Below are 19,690 nucleotides of genomic sequence, written 5' to 3'. Positions count from 1 at the left end.
TCCCAACTGGCTCAACAGTTTTTAACCCTTCGGTGGTCCTTTTGTCATGATAATTGTGAGGCAAAAACTGAAGGATTTCCGGATGGACTTCCACATGACCCTGTGACTCACGATTGTCTTGAGGAATCTTCATCAGCAGAGCTCTAGAGTATCTTCGAAACTCATTGCACGTCGGTAGCATAACCCCGGAGAAGTAGGGATGACAGGAGAGAGGGGATAAAAGGGGAAGAGAAGGAAAAGAAAGAGAGAGGGAAAAGGAGAACCAATAAACATAAACATAATTAATATATTGATCATCATAACAATTTCACTCGTGGTTATTTTTTATAACAGTTTCAAAAAATGATTAATTTTAACAATTTCAAAAATATTAATCAATTAAAGCAATATCATTTGTTTAACAATTTCAAAATGATTAAAACAAATCACAAATAATCAAAGCAACAAACAAATCATAGTATAATCATTGTCTTTTAAAATTATTTTCAAAAAATTAAAGTAACTTTCTATAAATCATACTTGATAATTAAAACGTCATTCTAAAGCACATATGCTTGATTCATAACTGTTTCGTATCAAGCGTTTTGGGGACATCTATTGTATAGAGTACATCAGCTAAGCGGTGTGCATTGACTACAGTTGACAGTCTCTTTTTCATCACGTTCCAATTCAGAATGACTAGGGCTGCTGGCAAGATAAAGCCAAGCGTAACTAGGATCAAAAGAACAACAATTGGATGGCACACACTGTTCAGGACACCTGTGGCAGTAGGTGACCACCCAAAGAGAGTATCCCACCACCTAGGCTCAGCATCCTGCTTTACCCTGTCCATAACCCGGTGTATTTGTCTCACGTTGTGATGAACAGTCACCAGAGTCTTCTGTCCGTTCTCCTTGATTTTCTCGAGGATGTCAATCAGGTCCTGATGGAGCAACAGTTGTCTCACGAGGGTGAGGTTCATTCCGATAGGAGTGGGCGTCAGCTTCTGGATCAGTGTGTAGTTGGAATGCAATAGGTAGTGAGAAGTAACTGGAGCTTTGTAAGAGAAATCACATCCTACTATCTTAGTAAAGTTACAAGCACAAAAGTTTGAATGATTCTTTGTATCTACTACAACATCTTCTACAAAAACAGAATCACATGTCGTTCTAAAGCATGCACAGCCATTGCCTATATATATAAGAACTGTCTGGGTATCCTCATGTGGATGAATCTCAAAATGACAGATGTTTTGTTCTGTGACCAAACAGATATCCTGAGCTACAATTGCATTGCTTTCACAGATGAACCCTTGCTGTTCTCGGGCAATACAAGTTTCCAGATTAGCAATTTGCCATTTGTCATCAACCTGACGGGCCCATCCCCTATATTCAGTAGGATAGAGAACAGCTCCATCATAGTTTAATCCTAATGCAATAACAGGGAAGACCAAATGTACAGAGGCATTGCGTATGGTTAAGACAAAAGCAGTGGCTGTGTTTGAAATGGGGTCATAGGTAAAGTTCACTAGGTTCCACCAGGATTGGAATTCTCTTTCAAATTCAGTGGCACTGTCCCAGATTATTTTCCGAATTTCTGTGGGGAAGGTGCCTTCCTCGCCCTCTCTTATAATTGCAGCAGAGACTGACTGCATCCACAATTGTGCCTGGATACAGCTGAGGGCTAAGGAAACATTGTCTTGTGTGGCACTTAGTGCATCAATTATAGATTTGTGATCATTCACGTTCACTCTTTCCCAATTTGGCAAAACGTTTGACAGCAACCATTGGTGCGTCCCTAAGGCTGATAGAGATGACCTCAGTGGTTGCTGCAATCTGGTCAGGTCTCTAGTTGTAGCAGCCAATTTGTTCATTAGTACTTCAGAATCAATGCTATTCAGAATTCCCAATCCTGTACCCACAACAGCGGTCACATCCCTTGGTGTTCTAGTTTTAAAAGAGCTTCGTTTCCGAAGCCAAGTGGTCCAGCCTTCAAAAGAAGTTTGCAGGAATGGAGAACAGGCTGGCTCAATATCTGAGACATTGTTCTGCATTAGCAATTTTACCTGTTTGAGAGACCATGCCGGATTGAACAATATTTGTTGTTGGCCAGTTTTCCTGAACACATAAGGTCCGATCTCGAAAATTATCGGGATGAGCATGACCGGTGGTACGGGTGAAGTGGTAACAGTGGTTTCAACATTTATTACAAATTTAAAAGAAAGGCCTTGAGTGTCCTTGGCCCAAAAACAAATTACCTCTGTAGTGTCAGTTAATGTAAAGCTGTACCAGCAATCCCGTACGTTTGGGTGCGTACAGATTCGCTTCTGTTCTTTTTCCCGATCTGTGGAAGCACTGATTGACATTGCTTTGCTGTAATTAGACCCATTAACCATTCGACACCCAACACTAATTAGTTCACCTACTATTCCTTGAAGCTGCCAGGTTTTGCGTCTTTCCCATTCTTGTCTGGTGTACAACTTATCCTCATGCATAACTACTGTTAGCAAGTTCAGACCCGTGACATGTCCCATAAATCCGGTGGATTGCAGGAAGGCTTGAGACCAGGGCCACTCGAAGGAGTTCCCTGCTGGCTCTGCCAATTGGGGTGTGACGTTAGGAAAAAGGTTCCCACGTTGGGTCTGAGAGGGTGTTATTACAGTACTCGGTGTGGGTTTTGGTACAGTGTTTATCTTAAATGTGTAAACCAAGCCTCTTAGTTCTAACGGACTAGCTGTGTCATTCTCCCAACGACATGTCACATAAGTGGGTTTGAACAAAACAAAACTGTACCAGCAATCAAGTGATTCATCATTACAATCTTTTGTAATTGCAACATTGGTGGTTTTGGTACTAGAAACATAACTACCAGCATGTTCCTGGCGGCAACACAGAGTAAGGGCACTTTCTATTTTGGAACACCCCCATTTCTTTGTGGGACACAATGTTGCTGAGGGGGGTGTCCAGATGATTCCTTCCACCTGCTTCCATAAAATTTCCAGTAATTATGATGGAGGTGGCTTTTTCATGGAGGGTTCCTTCCACCTTTCTGCATGTTACCACAATTGACTCACCAACCGTTCCCGTCAGGGTTCTCACCAACTCATTCTGATCCCACCTCCACTCATTCGGGCGGTACACCTTGGAGCTATGCTGCACTAGGATTGCCAGGCTCGGGTAATGGCCCTTGGGATAGGTTCCAAGGGCACTGGTGTGCTGAACCATGGCTTCAGGCCACAGCTGCTCACCAGGGGGTTGTCCATGAAACTGTGGTAAAATGCAGAAAAGTATTAGCAAGGTTATCATGTTTTCAGATGGTTCTCATGTCCCTCGGAGTTCACCTGTAAAAGCAAGAGCAACAAAAAATCCTGCCACTGAGAGGCAGAAGGGAGTTTAAAATGAGGGGATTATCCAGCATGTGTGTATGCGGTGCTCTTTTCCAAGAGCATCAGAGGCTACCCATGCGTATTTATTCAGAGGGGTTTTCAGCACAAGTGGTACCTCGCCCACCGTGGGGAGGTCCACTAAGACAGGTTGTCCAGGGTAATGTGATGTATTGTTTGCATCATCGGGACCTTCCAGTGAAGGGATGATGCTTGGAGGTGTGGGGTAAAAAGCAGTAACTTTGGCGCAGCCATTCACTCCCCACCTGCTATTTACCCCTTTAACAGCTTCCCACAGTCGACAGTCCCAGCTTGCTTTCTGGGGCTTAAGGAATCACTTTAAAAGGCCATTTGTCCTTTCCACGATCCCGTTAGCCTGAGGGTAGTAAGGAGTATGAAAGGTCCATTTTATGCCTTCGGCTCTGGCCCAATCCTGAACCACCTTGGCAGTAAAGTGAGACCCGGTGTCAGACTGAATTTTTTGCGGTTTTGGAAAAGTTCCAAACCACCCCTGCAAAGCTTTAACTGTATTGTCACCTGTGGCCCTTTTAAAAGCATCAGCTTGTACCAATCCAGATAAAATTTCTACTCCTACCAACACAAAATGTTTACCTCCTGACTTCTTAAAAGGACCAATATAATCTACCTGCCATGCTTCCCACAAGCCTTTACCTCTCCTCAAATGCAGAGCGTCATCCTCTAAAGGATGCCTTTCCAGCCGCTTGCGGCACTGTTCACAGGCCGATATGCATGTTTTACACATTTCCCTGGTGACTGGCCAGCCGCGGACGTGTGCTTCCTGATACAGATCTTTGGCACCTGTGTGCTGTCTTTTTACATGTAACCATTCTAACAGTTGATTCCAATCCTCTGAAATAGTTTCTTTTTTCAGGGGGCTAAGCCTTGCTAGTTCATCAACTCTGTTGTTCCATTCACCTGCTTGATTCCCATCATTTTGATGAGAAGCTACCCAACCGACCAGAAAGTTTCCTTTACTGGCGATTTCTAGGATTTCTTTCCATTTATCTTTCTGCCACACTGGGATTCTGTTAACTTCCCAGCCATTCTGTTGCCAGAAAGGGAGCCACTCAGTGCAGTGCAGCCTTTGTATACCGCATATGAATCAGTATAGATGTAAACAGGAGAAGTGTTTTGTGCCTCACGCTGGAAAACACTCCAGAGGGCTATGAGTTCTCTTACCTGAGCCCTGCCCCCCCCCTTCTGTGATAATCTTTTCACCGGATGAAATATGTAAGGCAGCCGCCTTATATTTCCAAAGTTTTCCTTCCTGCTTTGAGGAAGCATCAGTAAACCAACAGTTTGCTGCTATTTCAGGTGAGAATGGTGGTGCTGCTTTGATTACAGAAGCAGGTTTGTCTTGGCTACTATCCAGGCTCTCAGTGTCTTCTATTGCCAAGAATTTTGCAGCACCTTCTGTGACAGAAAAGCTATTGCAGTAATACTCTATTTGAGCATACCATTTCCTGACTGATGACTTTTGGGCTATGCCGTCAGGTGGAGGGGTTCCGTTCATGACAGCTTTAATTACCTTAAAGGGACCTCTCAAGATGATAGCTTGCTGCCGTGTGATCTTCTCTACTTCAATGAGAGCTAAGCTAACAACAAACAATCCCTTTTCCCAAACAGTGAATCTTTTTTCAGCATCTTTAAAACCACGGGAAAAGAAGCTGACAGGCCTTGTTGGACCCTCAGGACCTCGCTGCCAGATGTGTATTGATAGTCCTGAGGAGGCAAATCCCCATTCCACTTGGAAAGGGTCTTTAGGGTGAATGGGCCCCAATGCCTGATGTGCAGTGGCTTCAGAAATCAGTAATTGGAGTGCTTCCTCCTGAGAAGGAGTCCAATCCCATTTGATTCCTTTTCTCAGTAAATTGTAAAGGGGCCTAGCAATGATGGAAAAATCTGGGATGTGTTTCCTCCAGAATACTAACAGTCCTAAGGCTTGCTGGAGGTCTTTTTTGTTTTCAGGCATTTTCATCTGCTCTAGAGAAGTTAAAGTGTCAGGTGGGATGCATGTGCTGCCAGATCTCCACCAAATTCCCAGGAATTTTACTTCCTGAGAAGGCTTTTGAATTTTCTCTGAGGGAATCTTTAAATCAACGCTCTCCAGATGAGAGATTATATTCTGCTGGAGATCTCCCACCTCCTTAATTTCCTCTCTTCCTACCAAAATGTCATCAATGTATAGGTACACAGATACAGTGTCAGGTTTAGGTATTTTTTCTAATTCCTTAGCTAGAGCATGGTGTGCTAACGTTGGAGAGTGTTTGTATCCCTGAGGGAGTCTGGTGAATGTGTACTGTTGTCCCTCCCATGTGAATGCAAAGCGATCCATGTCCTCTGGCTGTATAGGTTGTAATCTATGGTTGTCATGATTGTGCGAGCTTTTTCTTGTACTGATGTTATTAATTCAGCTAAATTTGGCACTGCTGCAGTCAGAGGGTCAGTGTTGGCATTCAGCCTACAGTAATCAACCGTAGCCTCCACTTCCCGTTAGGCTTTTAGACTGGCCACATGGGTGAATTGTATGGGGAGTGTGTGTTAATAATTATTCCTTGATCACGCAATTCCTGAATAACTGGTTTGATGCCTTCTCTAGCTCCAGAAGGCAAGGGATACTGTTTCACACTGATTGTTTTACTGTAAGGCAGCGCGGGTGCAGTCTGAAGCAGTCTAATGTTAAGTGGCGGAGTGCCAAAAGACCACAGGAAACCCTCGGTGTCTTCCCACTGCCTTCCTGAGAGGACATCTATCCCTAGAAGATTATTCGGTATGTCCCCAATTACCATTTTGACAACCAATTGACTTTCTTCTCCAGGGAGTGTTACTTTGACTAAAGCAATATTCATGGGTTCTATGGTTCCTAAAGCATTAAGAACGCAGCGTTGCCTTTTTGTTGGAACTACTCCACACTTCTGGGCATCTCTATGTGTTAGTACAGAAATCTGGGCTCCCGTATCAACAATGTAGGTTACTAGAACTTTTTTGGGGCCCGTAATTGCTGTAATTAACATGTCTCCTGATTTATTTTTTGTGAGCATTCGTAAGTAAACGCAACCTCCACCCCTTCGCTCACCTGTAAGCGGTGGAGATACTAGTTTCCCGAAAGCTCTGTTGGTGAAGATTCACTGTTTTTGTTTTGGGGCACGGGCGGGTGGGCAGTTATGTTGCTTAGGCTCTGTGAAAGAAGTTGCGAAAGAGTTACTTCCAGCTTACTGCTGGTGCTTTTCAGGAGACACGCAGCCAGGGTTTCACTGTCCAAGTTCTGTGAAAGAAACTGAGAAAGAGTTAATTTTGGCTCACTGGCTGTGTTCTGCGGGAGGGGCTGAGACGCAGCCTCACTGCCCAGGTTACGAGGGAGAAAGTGGGGAAGGGTTAACTTTGGCTCATTGCCTGTGTTCTGTGTGAAAGGCTGTGATGTATTGTGTGTACTGAACTGTGTATTGGTAGGAGTATTTGTTAGTTTCTGGTGAGGGAGGGGGATCGGGGCACTGGGCTGGGTATTTGTTTTTCTAAAATTCCAGTTAGTTATGATTTTCTGCAATTTTTCAAGTGGTAAACCATCCATTATGTCCCAGGGAACCCCTTTCTTTATTCCCAGCATCCACCAGCGTTGTCTGTTGGAAATCTGTTTTCTTGGTTCTGTGTTTTCAGTGTTAGGGGTTCCCATAAACCGAACACCTTTTGTTTTTTCTGATTTTTCTTCCAGGGTTTTTACAGGCCCATACTGTCTACAATAGTTTATTAAATCAACTGCTACCTCACTCCATGTCCAAATCTTGCGGCTGCTGCTAGATGTGTCAGATGGTGTTGTGGGTGTCTGTGTTGGTGTATAGGGTGAAGGTGCAGTGTCAGTGGACTCAGACTGATCAGTGGAGTTGTTAAGAAATCTTTCTAGTCTATCTATTGGGCTTAGAGCCAATACTGTTTTATGAATAGTGATTGCTGTTGATTTCAATGTTTCTGGAAGCCCACGAATTAAAGGGGTCATAATTTCAGGCTTCACAGGCAATTGCATTGGGGATTCAAAGCCAGGAATTAATTTTTTCTCATGAATCATTTGCAAACATGCAGCTTTTTGTACACTTTCTAGGATTTGGTCAGGGGTAGTGGCAATTGCTAAGGGATCACCCCTTTCCAGGGGATTTATTCCCCTGGCCCAATAGGCTGCACGTTGTGTTAGAGACCAGGCATCACGCTTATCTCCTGTTGTTAGGAAAACACCATGTCCCCAGTATCCACTGGCCTCTTGTTCAGTTAACTTAATCTAGTCTCCGCCAGTGAGGGACACACGGAACACATATTCCGTTTCTGATTCGTGGGGGAGGCGACCTAATTCCTTTTTCAATTTAGCTAATTTGGTAGCGCTGAATGGTGTTTGTTTGGTTGTTATGTGGGGATCCATGTCTTCATCATTAATGTAATTATATTCAGTTTTAATAAAAGGTCTCAAATGAGGACAACAATTTTCCCCACAATTTTTAACTGTTTCAGATTCTTCGTAAGAATAGTTTTGTTTTGCTGCCTCAATTTCTTTGTAAGGATAAATCTTTTTAATGCAAGGTGTTACCTTTTCTTCTTCCTCTGTAGAGGAGTTGATTTTGTGTATGGTTTTGGTGTGTTCTTCCCTAAGGGCAGCTAGCAGCTTGCAAATTTCATTTCTGTCTTCATTTAACTGTTTTTGCAAAATTTCAACCAAATTTTGAAGGGAATCTATAATTACCATTTCCTCAGTTCTCCGTTTACAGCGGTTTTCTATGGCTGCAGTAAGACATGCTCCAAGGACTGAGCAAAGAATGCTTTTATTTTTACCCATTTTGAATTTTGATTCATGTTGCAGAGAACATATACTATCAGTGATATTTTCCAAATTAAACCAATTGTTTTCTGCCCAAGTTTCTCCGTCAGATGACGGTTTGGCATTGTGTATAGCAAGCAATGTGTAAAAATCAGCTTTTGCTTTAGGATGGAGATTTTCACTCATTTTTTTTGTGAAGGGACTAGGACTATACCAGGGAGCTAATTTGCTAACTCAAGTTATACAGACTTTTTGTTCCACTCCGTCACCCTAGATAGCTGAAGAAACCAAATCAGTCTGGAAGGCACTGTTTTAATTGCTTCAGATTGTCCCTTCCTTTCCAGACAGTCTAGATACACACACTCACACACACACTCACAAATATTTTCTTTGTGAGGGGACCAGAAACCTAGAACAGGGAAAAAGCCACTCAGCCTTCACTGGGCCACCCCTCGCTCCCTGTGTAGGTGAAGGGGCAATATCTGTCTAAAAGGCACTGCTTAATTACTTCAAGTCTGCCCCTTCCCTTTTAGACAGTCCAGGTACACAAAAATACAGCAGTAAAAAACAGTAACAGGTTAAAATTCAGCTCAAATACAACAGTAACAGGTTCAGATTCAACTCAAATACAACAACAACAGGTTCAGGTTCAACTCAAATACAACAACAACAGTATCAATATTAATATCAATATCAGTAACAGCATCAATATCAGCATCAGGAGAAGTATCAGTGTCCCTGCCAGTAAGATCAGTAACAGAAGAGACAGTAACAGTTTCCCCTGTTTTGCACCGAAAACTCTTTTGTGTCTATTCTGGAGCCTGTGTGCTCAATCAAGCGTGAGATTTAGCTTTGGTCTATGCAGTCTGCAAGAGGTTACAGGCTACACAAAACCTGCAAAATCTCACTGGCTACTGGAATCCTTGTCCGTGACGCCAAAGGTGTGAAGGTCCGCCCGAAGTGAACGGGTGACGAATGATTTTTGGGTGCAAAAATAACCAACATAGGCACAGAGGTGTTGCAGTAGCAAATCAACAAGATGCAATTTATTCATAATAACTACAGGCTAAATATGCGTTTGGTTAGAGGATCCGGGGAAGAGGAGGATAGGATAAGGAAAAAGGGAGGAAAAAAGGTAAGAGAATGGGGTATAGCTACCAAGACGTGATGCCTTTGGGGTCCCGCCACCGATGCTCTCTGGTACACGTCTTGGGGAGATCTCGAAGAGGCAGTCGAACCGAGCCCCAGATATACTGTCCTTGGTTGGGGGAAGGGTGGCCGAAATTATGTTTCCATGGAGGGAAAAAAAATAGATTATTCCATTGTTTTCATGGCTGAATGCTCCAAGGTACGTTTACTCTGGGCAGGTTCTCCCCCTTCCCTGAGTTGGGAGAGGGTACAGTCCCAGTCTCTGGAAGGAGGTGTCAAGGGGGGTGCCAAGGGGGTGCCAATAAGGTGCCAGTAGGGTGCCGGAGGGGTTCTTGGTTCTTTGATGAGGGGATTCGTATCCCTGTTGGTCCACCACGGTGGTTGAAGACAGGCAAGAGGGGTGTTCTCTTGGAGCGGGGGGGGAGCCACCCCAGAGCTCAGTCCAGCCAGGCCTGAAGTTTGGAAGAAAGTCCAGTTCCATTGTTCAGAACAGGGCAGCATGCCCCTTCGAGTACATCATGACATGTCCTGCAGACACCATCTGTAAACACGCTAAATACGCATGAGAATTTCTTTCCCAAGAGGTTCAACAGTTTTTAACACTTCGGTGGTCCTTTTCTCATGACAATTGGGAGGCAAAAACTAAAGGATTTCCGCATGGACTTCCACAGTGTCTCATCTCCAGTCTTCCTGCACTCGCTTGGCTGAGATGATCAGAGCAGCCAGGCTGGAGGCAGGATGGCCTGAGGTCACGAAGGGATGCTGCCCAGAGGAAAAAGAACAAAGAAAGGAACTCTTACTTTCCAGGATCACATGCTGGCGGGCTCAAGCAGGATTCCCTGGCTACCAGCAAGACACACAAAGAGCACCGAGGGCAGCATGTCCCCCTGGGCCTTCCTGTCCTGGCAGCTTTCTGTGCCACGTGGCCCACACTCCTCCTCCTCATCCCTTCATGCAGATGTCCTCAGCTGCCAGGGCTCTGTGCCCCTTTGCTTTTTCTTACCTGGAGGAGCTCCTGGGCAGACCAGCGCCTGTCCTCATCTGCCTGCAGGCAGCAGCGGAGGAAGTCGCGCAGGAGAGCCGAGTGGTGCCTGGGGTTCTGCAGTTTTGGGGGCCCGTTCCTTTCGATCAGTTCAAAAACCTACAGCACATGGATGCAAGAGGACACTCCACCTGCTCCTTTGCTAGCCACACACAGCTCTCTCCACACAGAGGCCTCTTGCTAAGCTGCACCTTACCCGGAGACGGGCTTCCCGCTGGTAAGGAGCTTCCCCTTCCACCATTTCCAGCCCCATGATCCCCAGGGACCAGATGTCCACTTTGGGGCCGTAGGCTTCTCCTCTCACCACCTCCGGTGCCATCCAGCTGGGAGTGCCGACGCTGGAGCTGCGCTTGCTGTGCTCAGGGCTGAGCTGAGCACAGAGGCCAAAGTCACCTGAGGACAAAAACAAAGCCTGTCAAAGCCAGCTACCACTGGCAAAGCGGCCAAAACCATTGCCCACTCCAAGCCTGACCACGCCATGCTGAGTCTAGCTGAAAAAGCAGCTGAGCTCTCCTTCCACGTGCCTGGAGCCAGCCAAATAAGGCATCGGCCGCTTCAAAAACACCCTGACGATTCACGCACTGGCCAAGCCGCGCTTCTGCCCCAGTGGCCGTCACCAAAATGCAAGCGCACGGCATATGCTGGACATGCTGCAGCCCAGCAGGGACACCCACCCAACTTGACGGATCCGTCCGTGCCCACCAGGACGTTGCAACTTTTGATGTCTCTGTGGATGACTTGGCGGGAATGAAGGAAATGCAGTCCTTGCAGGCACTGAGAGAGAAAAAGGAGGGAGGGAAAGTTAACGTGCAGGATCTGATTTCATCCCACCCGCAGGCAAAGAGCTCAACGGGATTGGCGGCTTTCTCAGGGAATTGTGAGCGAGGGCGAAACATCACGCTGCTGTCACCATGAAGAGCTTGCTGCTTCAACACTCTTGGAAGTTTTTTCTAGATTTCCAAGAAAAGGCATCAGGACTCGCAAAAGTTCCACCGGCCTTTGGTAGGAAGCGCGTCACCTTTGGCTGGGAGGCAGCACGGCAAAGAATTTTGGGGCAGCCTAGTGGCAGCAGAAGAGGAAGCTGCTGGTGACAGCAGCACATTTGAGCTGGTCCAGAATGCATCGCCATCCAGGCTGCAATGCTATCCTTTGAAGCTGAGGACAGCTCTTTGCCCTTAGCTTGAAATCCTGCCACCCGCATGCTGCCTTCCAGTGGCAAGCAATGTAGGACAGACAGACAGGCTCCAGGCAAACATTCCCAGGCAAAGCTGAGAAGAGCAAGAAAGAGAAATTGAGCCAGTCAGCGAGCACCAAGGCCAGAGGACAGACAGGATGGAAGAGTGCAAGGACAGAGCCTGAGGAGTGCGAAGGCACCGGCAGGCACTACACTTCCCATGCTCTTTCTTCTCCTGTGTGGCGTGACAGCAGCAGCAGCAGCAGCAGCAGCAAAAGAAGGGTGAGAGCAAGAAATCTCGGCTCTCCTTAAGCTCCAGCTGACAAGCAGCATCCGGGCAGGCTTGGGCAAGCACAAGTGGGATCCCTCACCTCCCGACAGACAGCGCCTATCTGTCCTTCCTCCAAGTACACTGCCCTCAGCACATCAAACAAGGTGCCGCCGTCCATGAACTCCATGGCCAGCCAGAGCTCCGCATCCACCAGGTAGCTGAAAGAAGAAAACTACGGCATGGAGAAACAGAATGGGCACAGCCTCTGTCACCCCAGGGCCTGAGCCAGGTTTTTGCAGCTGCTCTCCAAGCTACGTGTGCCACAAGAGACTATTGAACACCAGCTCCACCTCCTCCCACGCTCTGGAGACCAGCAGAGAAATCATCCCCAGCTCTGTTTTCTGCCAGTGACCAAAGGGCATCGTCTCTTTGTGCTTGCACCAGCTAAAGCTATATTGAACCCAGAATATGCCAACCTGTCTAAGTAGGTAACGATATTGGGACTCCTGTTGTCCCTCATGGCCAGGATTTCATTGGCAGCCAGCTCCTCGGACATCTCCTCCTGGAGTGACATGATCTTGATTGCCACCTGCAATGACATTGGCCACCGGTACCTTGAGAAGACGCACCCTGCTCGAGATCACAAGGAGCACGGAGCGAGTGCTGGTGCAATGAGGCAGCACGCTGGGCCAAAGGGCCTTGTCACTAGACAGCAGAGCTTAGCAGAAGCACCAAAAGCCATCCCAAATGCATTCTGCCCCCTGAGCCTAGACTGTATTTCAGAGGAACAGCCTCTGCTGCAGACATGGAGCTGCCACCCAAAGCTCCAAGCAGAGCTGACAGCAGCGGGCAAAGCGCTCCAGAGCTGCAAAATGGCATGGGGCTCTTGGCACTTTACCTGTTGTCCGCTGCTGGTGTCAAGGGCTTTATAAACAGCTCCAAACCCCCTAGAAAGACAAAAAGCAGCAGAAAGAGACCTTTATCCCTTTGGCAGTGAAAGCAAGGCCAGGCAGCAGATCTCCCCAGGCTGCCTGGACGCCTTCCTTAGAAAAAATGCCTGGCTGCAGCATCTCTTCGGCCAACAGCACGTCAGCCCGTGAGCCCTCTGCCATGCGGGGCAGGCTGTCCAAGGGAGCACTAAGGTGCAGCATGAAGACCAAGGGCCGCTGGAAATCTCCAAGGCGCACGCCCTGCCAGGTCATTTCAGAACCTAAGGGGAAGTCTCTCCTTGTGCGGGTGTGCATGCATGTGTGTGTCAAAAAAGGGAGAACAATTGGAGTCAGAAGACCGTCCTTGACAATCTGACCTTTCTTGGATGGCAAGGTGCTCTTTCAGGCCAGAAAGCTGCAGGGCCAGGTGTATTCCCAGCTCCTGCTCATCACTGCTGCAAGCAAGACACTGCCAGCATCAACTTGTCTTTGACGAGGCCTTTGGATTGCTCTGACCGAGCAGTCCGGGCAGGTGACACGAGGTCAAGCCAGAGCCTGACCCGGACTGGAGCTTGCCTGACTTCACGCTTGATATTGCACCCGCCAAAGACCGGGCCCACACTTTTGTAAAACGAGCTGACATCACGCTTACCCTCGCCCGAGTTCCTCAAATGCCGTGTATTTGCCCGTTGGCCGGCCCGGACTCACGATGCTCCCTGAAAGACAAAAGCAGTGCAGGGCGCTCACTCGCACACAGAGACGCCGCTGCCCAGAGCGTCCCAAAGGCAGCCCCACTGCCCGCGCCTCTGGGCCCTTTGCGGTCCCTCGGCCTCCAGCTGCTGAGACCAGCCAGTGGGAGGGCCATCTTCTCCACCTTTCATCAGGTGGCCTTTCCAAGAGGGCCTTGATTTCTTTCAAGAGCAGCATCCCACGCCATAAGCCAAAATGATGTGCCCTTAAGAAGGGGGCCCTAAGAGGTAACCAAGGGCCTTTGCAGCCTCTGCAGTCACACCCAGCATCATTGGCGCGTCCACTGCCAGGGGCACAAATTGTCTGGGCCGGAGGAGGAGTAAGAAGCAGAGCCAGAAAGCAGCTGGGGCCAGACAGCTCCCTGGGCAATAGTCACCCGCTAGGTGCCAGCCTTCTGCTCAAGCAGAAACAATCTCTGCTTTTGTCTTTGGCCCAGAAGGCAGCCCAGGCAGGGCCAAGCCAGGCCCAGCCGCCCTCACAGGCAGCAGGGACTCCCTGAGCGCTGCCGCGCTGCCTCAGAGCACAACAACACCTTCTGCAGAGAGGCCTAAGTGCCTCTGAGACCGAGGGGCAGCATCTGCCACAGCCTACACCCAGACACGCGCACAACGCCCTGCTCTGGAAGACAAGAAATGCACCGGACGTACTCAGAGTCTTCAGGCCCTGCTCCTCCCTCATCTCGGGCTGCTGGGCTGCACTGCTGCAGGAAGTGCCGGCAGCGGGGGTTGAGCTGGCTGCTGCAGGCCATGCTGGTCCGGCGGCACCAGGTGGAATGGCAGAGCCTGTCTTGCGCTGTGACAAGAAAGGATTGCCCGTCAGAAGGGTGGCTGGCACACGTGCCCCCCCTAAGCGCACGGCAAAAGCAGGGCCTTGGGAAGGTGCTGCCAGCCACGGCCAGGCCTCTCCAGCTGGGCCGTTTCCCATGTCCCCTTCTCAAAGGCACCTTCGGGAGAAGCCCAAAGGCTACTTGCATCCAGCCCCTCCCGACCACCTCCGTGCTCCACGTGTTCAGCTTTTCTGCAAGACACTGGCAACAAGGTATCCATGCGGCTGCCAAGATCCCCAAAGAAATCAGAGCAGGGCCCCAGAGCCTTGCTGCTTTCTTCCTCCTGTCTTTTCCTGGGCAATGACGTCAGCCCGGAGTTGGCACGCAGCGGCCTGCTCAGAAGCCCGCAGCGGGTCCCTTCTCTGATCTGTTTCACGGATTTCCCCTCTCCATGGCAGCCTTTAGGGAGCGGCCCTTGGGAGCCGCCTTCCAGCCCTGCCCAGACCCACCCGCCCTTTTACATTGCAGGGCTGCCGAAGATTCTCCTCTCCAAACTCTGCTCTGACCGGCTGCAAGTGAAGCACAGCCTGAAGCTAATTAGTCCACGGAGAGGGCAGGTCCCTTCCAGGGGCCGGTGTCTCTCAGGTGCCCTGCAAGTCTGTCAACTGTGAATTTGGGCCGCGCTGTGCGCTGACCACAGGCAGCCTGCACTGACAACGGCCACAAGGGGCTGACTCCTACACTGAGAGTCACTGAATGCTGCCTCTTGTCTGATCCCGAGAGACACTCTGGCGCATCCCTCTCAGCATCCCAGCTTAAATGTCAAACTTCAGAACCCATTGGCCAGGGCTCCCCGGCTTGCCTGAAGCAGCACTACGTCACAGCAGGCACACGGCCGCCAGCATCTTCAGCCACGAGCAACAAGGGCTGCTCCAAAACGGGTAGCCTGGCCCTGCACCAAAGGCAGCGCCAAGCTCAGCTGTCACTTACTGGCTCTGCAAGTTCAGGCTGTGAAGGGACAGCGGCCGTAGGCTTCATCTTCCTTTGCTCCTCTTCAGCCTCTTCCTCAATGACAGAGGAAGCCAGAGGAGCTGCTGACCCTGCTGTTGTGCCCTGCAGGCAGACAGAAGTGAGAGAGGTGGGCAAAAGCCATTGCCTTAGGAGCTGCTTTCTACTGAGCTGGGAAAGGAGCCAGAAGAAAGGCAAATCATTGACTTTGATACAAGTGGGCCTGGGAGTCACGCAAACACGAGGAAGTTGGCTGAATGAGCTGCTACTCCATCTTGCTCTGCATTTGAGCTTCCCTGCTGCCTAGAAGCAGCAAGATGCCTTGGAGCTGTCCCATTTGCCTTTCATCTCTTGAAAGGCTCTTCACTGGAAAATTGGCAAACAGCCAGTGCTCCCTTTGCTACTGCTGATGCCACCGGGCAGCTGGCCTTTCCTTCAGCCTCCCACGCCGGCACTCCACACTCGGCTGCAACAGGCCAAGCTGGCAGAATTGCTGCACAATTCTCACACGCCAGCAAGGTCGCAGCTTCTTTGCCACTCACCAAAGGACAGGCTTGTCTCCATCCGCGTGTCAGGTGACCTGCAGCCAGCAAGGCAAAAGGAACCAGAGGCCCTTAGAAAAGTGCCTGTGCTGGCCACTCCCACAGCACAAGGCAGTCCCAACACAGAGCATTTCCCTTTCCCAGCATGCCTCCAGGAGCAACAGCTCTGTCCCACAGCAAGCAAGAGAACAACGAGGACGCTAGAGGAGCCTCTGTCTACATTTGGGCCTCTTTTGCCAAGAGACAAATAGGAAGACGGTGCTGGAAATGCCCGCTGCTCTTGAAAACTTTGAGCTTCTCTTGTGCCCAACAGCTCAAGCTGCATTTCCCTCTTCCCTTTCCTGCATTTTCCATATAGATTCTTTTAAATGGCATGCCCTAATTCCCATCCCTTGGCTGAAGATGATAGCCCAGCAAAGCTTGCACAAAGGGTCCCTTCCCTGTGGCAGCTCCCTGCTGAAGCAGCCCAGGAACAGCTGCTGGGCTCAGCAGCAAACCCTCCCTGCACTGCAGTTTGTGCTGCATGGCCAAGGCAATGGCAGGCTTGGCACAGCATCAAAGGCTCAAGTCATGCAGCCAAGGCCTCTAAGGGGCAGAATATGGAGCAAAAGGTGCTTTCCTTCACTCCTGGAGAGAAGCACTGAGTTGGTAGAAGTACTTCTGAGGATCTCCCCTCAGAGTCTGCAATTTGCAGCTTGTCTTGCTTGAAGCAGCAAGCTGAGGAAATGACAGACTCCGCTGCCGCGCACTCTCCCGGGGAGGGAAGGCAACCGCCGCAGGTTGCATGGCAAATACTCTGCATGCGCCCCCCAGTACGGATGCCCCCTTTGCAGCTGATGCTGCTGGCAGGACATTGCCCAAAGCGGTGGCATCTTCACGGCCATTTTGTTCCCAAAGAAGCTGGGCCACTGGTGGAGCATAAAGGGCAGAGGCAAGCAAAAGTCGGGTGATGCCAGCCCCAGGAGAAACCTTCACTTACGAGTCAGCTGGGTCAGGTAGTAGCCAGAATAGACAACAGAAAAGACGGTGCAAATGGCGGCACAGACTTGCCCGATCATTTTGGCAGCGCTGTGCGCGTTTGCACGCTGAGTGCCACCCAAGGGAAAGCCAAGACTCCTCTCAGGGTGCAGGCCGTCTGCTGAGAGCTCCTTGAGCACAAGGATCCTCCTGCAGGGAGCCAGCGGAAGAGCTGCTCTGGACCACCAGGCCTGGCGCGCACCGGGACAACGCTGTGCTGACAGCACTGTGACGTGGCACCTCTGGCTTGACCTCACAATGGCAGCTGCTCTGTGGCTTTCTTGTGCCCAACAAGACAACCTTCTCTACGGCTAATGCAAAAGAAAAGCCTGGGAAATTCTCCTCACTCACAAAGGCAGTGCTCAAGGCATCCCAGGGGAGCTCAGAAAATGCGCCAATCCAAGCGGCATCCAAGCAATGCAAGCAAACATGACTTTTGCTCCCAAAAGCTTTGACTGAAAGCAAGTCTGTTTCTTCTAGGTGGCATCCTAGCTGGTTTAAAAAAGCCTATCTTCTTCAGTGACATTTAGATGGCAAACGAAGCAAAGATCATACATTTCCAGGACTACTGTAGGCTGCAGTTGCTCCTTGAGCACGCGGGTGCATGCTGACCTATGGAGGGGCTTGGCAGCTGGCCTGCAAGCAAAGCCAAGTTCATGGAAGAAAAAGCAGTTGATGGTTTTTGAGTGTATCCGTAGCAAGGAAGAAGACAAGGCCGTCAGCATGGAAACCCATTAGAAGAGATACAGGAAAATTTGGGTACGCTAGACTAGGTGCCTAAGTAGATGTGCATACGTGCCTTATAAATTTCTGTAAAACTTTTGCCAGTTATATTGAAGTTAATTGCTTTGCACCAATGGATAGAAGCAGTTATTTTGATGTAGTTAGTGACTTGAGATCACGCTTTGTTAAGAGTGTATAAGCTGGAGAAGATGCAGAATAATAAAAACAAACCTTTTTTTCTTCTTGGACCCTGATCACGTGTGTATGCCACGTCCGGCCTAACGGTGACGCTTGCCCCATCTCTGGGTCAAGAAACAAGTCTTGTCTGACTGGTAACTTTTCAACAAGCTGAGAAAGAAATTAGTACCTGGACATGCAGATTTCTGAAGGGAGGAAAGAAAAGTGTTGACAAGAATAAACCTAAGTTTGAAATGCCTGAAACACTCAAAAATAACATGGTTTGGGATAGTGTACCATATGTTAGACAGAGTTAAAACAAACCACAACTCATTAGTATCTGGCCTTCATTGCCCACTATGCTTAGAAATGTTGCTTGAAGGCGCTTTGTGTCAAGGATCCAGTTCCTGTAGATCACTGTCGGCGTAGATCAAAATCCTACCAACAAATCAGTGTCCAAACCAGCAAGAGTGAGACTTTTGTCCTTGGCAGTAGCTTCCAGGTGCTCCTGGAAGTCACCAGGCCTGGACACAAAGATGTGTATTCACCGGAGGCAGAGAAGCATCAAGCTTAGCTCTAAATGTGACCTTTGCTAGCAGGTCATACTAGCAGGAAATAAATTACATTTGTTCTGCTCTTAGCCAGAGCCAAGATGGGAATCAAAGTTTAGATCACAGGAGAGGATCACGCGAGCCTCAGCTTTTGCAGAAGAGGAAAAATAGAAAGGATAGTAAATTTGCGTCGGGTTTACAAGCTATTTTTGCAGATCGATAGACAAGGGATGAAGCTTAAAAGATGAGAGCAAAGGAAAATCAACAGATATGCTGAAAGTGAGTGAAGAGGAAGGAGACCCGAAATTAACTGAAAAGCTGCACAGAAAGCTTCTCTACTTTTTGCACTTGCCTCAAGTTTGAAATGGCAAAATCTAGGGGTATTTCCAACTTATTTTTATTCATTTTAGAAGAAAGACAATCAAAACGGTGTACTTCTGCTTACAGTATGAAGTAAAGCACAGGAAGCCATTAGAGTAAGCAAAATTGTGTTCAGAAGGCTGAGGCAGCCTTAGGGGTAGGAGGAATGGGGAGGCGTGGAAATCAGGCCTGTGGGCAACTTTCAAGGAGCATCCAGTCCCTGAGCAGTCCCTCACAGTGGGTATGCCAGCAGATGGAGGCGAAATGGAGCCACAGCTGGGTGGCAAAAGGGCCAGGCTGGGGAGCCGTGCTCAGCAGGGACTCCTGCATCAAATTGCTCAATGCCAGGTGTGCTATGCTGTGTGCATGTTTCCAACACCTGGCAACAGCAGGCTGGCCCAGATGAGGGAAAAGGCAAAGCAGGCAGCAGAGTGGGAATGGGGCTCGGCGGGCGACACTGGTGGTTGCACACCCCTGTGGGGGATGAGGCTTGCCCGGAAGGTCCCTGGGGGTCTGGGGTGAAAAGGGGGGAAAAGAGAAGCAGGGAGGAAATGCCAGATGCCGCTGTGAGAATGCCATTCCATCCCACAGGTGACATAGTGAGAGGAGGGTGGCAACAAAATGGTGATTGCTGCTGATCAGCCTGACAAGATCTTCAAGACAAGAGGCCCAGAAAGGACTGCACATCTGCCTCCTAGTGTTGTCCTGAATGGGAGCTCATTAGCTGGTGTTCATTACCTCTAGGTCTCTCAGCTTCCCACAGGCATGCCACACTTGAGGTAAGCAAAGCTGCTTACCTCACTATGTTCTTTGGGCCTCTGAAAGGGACTGTCCACTTAGCCTGGCAAGGAAGGGAGTCTTCCAACACTCTGGGTAGTTTTGACTTTTATTAACACTCAGGCTGAAACAAAGTATCCCCTCGCTGCTTCTCCATCTTCATCATTCTGTCCTGCACGTGGCCTGCTCAGGCTGACAGCTTGGAGCGCCTGCAGGCTCCAGTTCTGCTGCAGCCCAGCTTTTCCTCTCACTGCTTAATTCTTATTATGACAAT

At 49.0% G+C, this 19,690-nt stretch overlaps 1 pseudogene; it reads right to left on the bottom strand.

Annotated features, from left to right (window-relative positions):
• Positions 1-6,681: 6,681 nt before the first annotated feature.
• On the bottom strand, positions 6,682-8,108 carry LOC141727129 (uncharacterized; annotated as a pseudogene).
• Between the last annotated feature and the right edge of the window lie 11,582 nt (positions 8,109-19,690).

Source organism: Zonotrichia albicollis, chromosome Z (genome assembly GCF_047830755.1).
Source record: "Zonotrichia albicollis isolate bZonAlb1 chromosome Z, bZonAlb1.hap1, whole genome shotgun sequence".
NCBI lineage: Eukaryota > Metazoa > Chordata > Aves > Passeriformes > Passerellidae > Zonotrichia > Zonotrichia albicollis.
The sequence above is the reverse complement of the archived record's forward strand: the minus strand, read 5'-3'. Positions and strand labels throughout refer to the sequence as shown.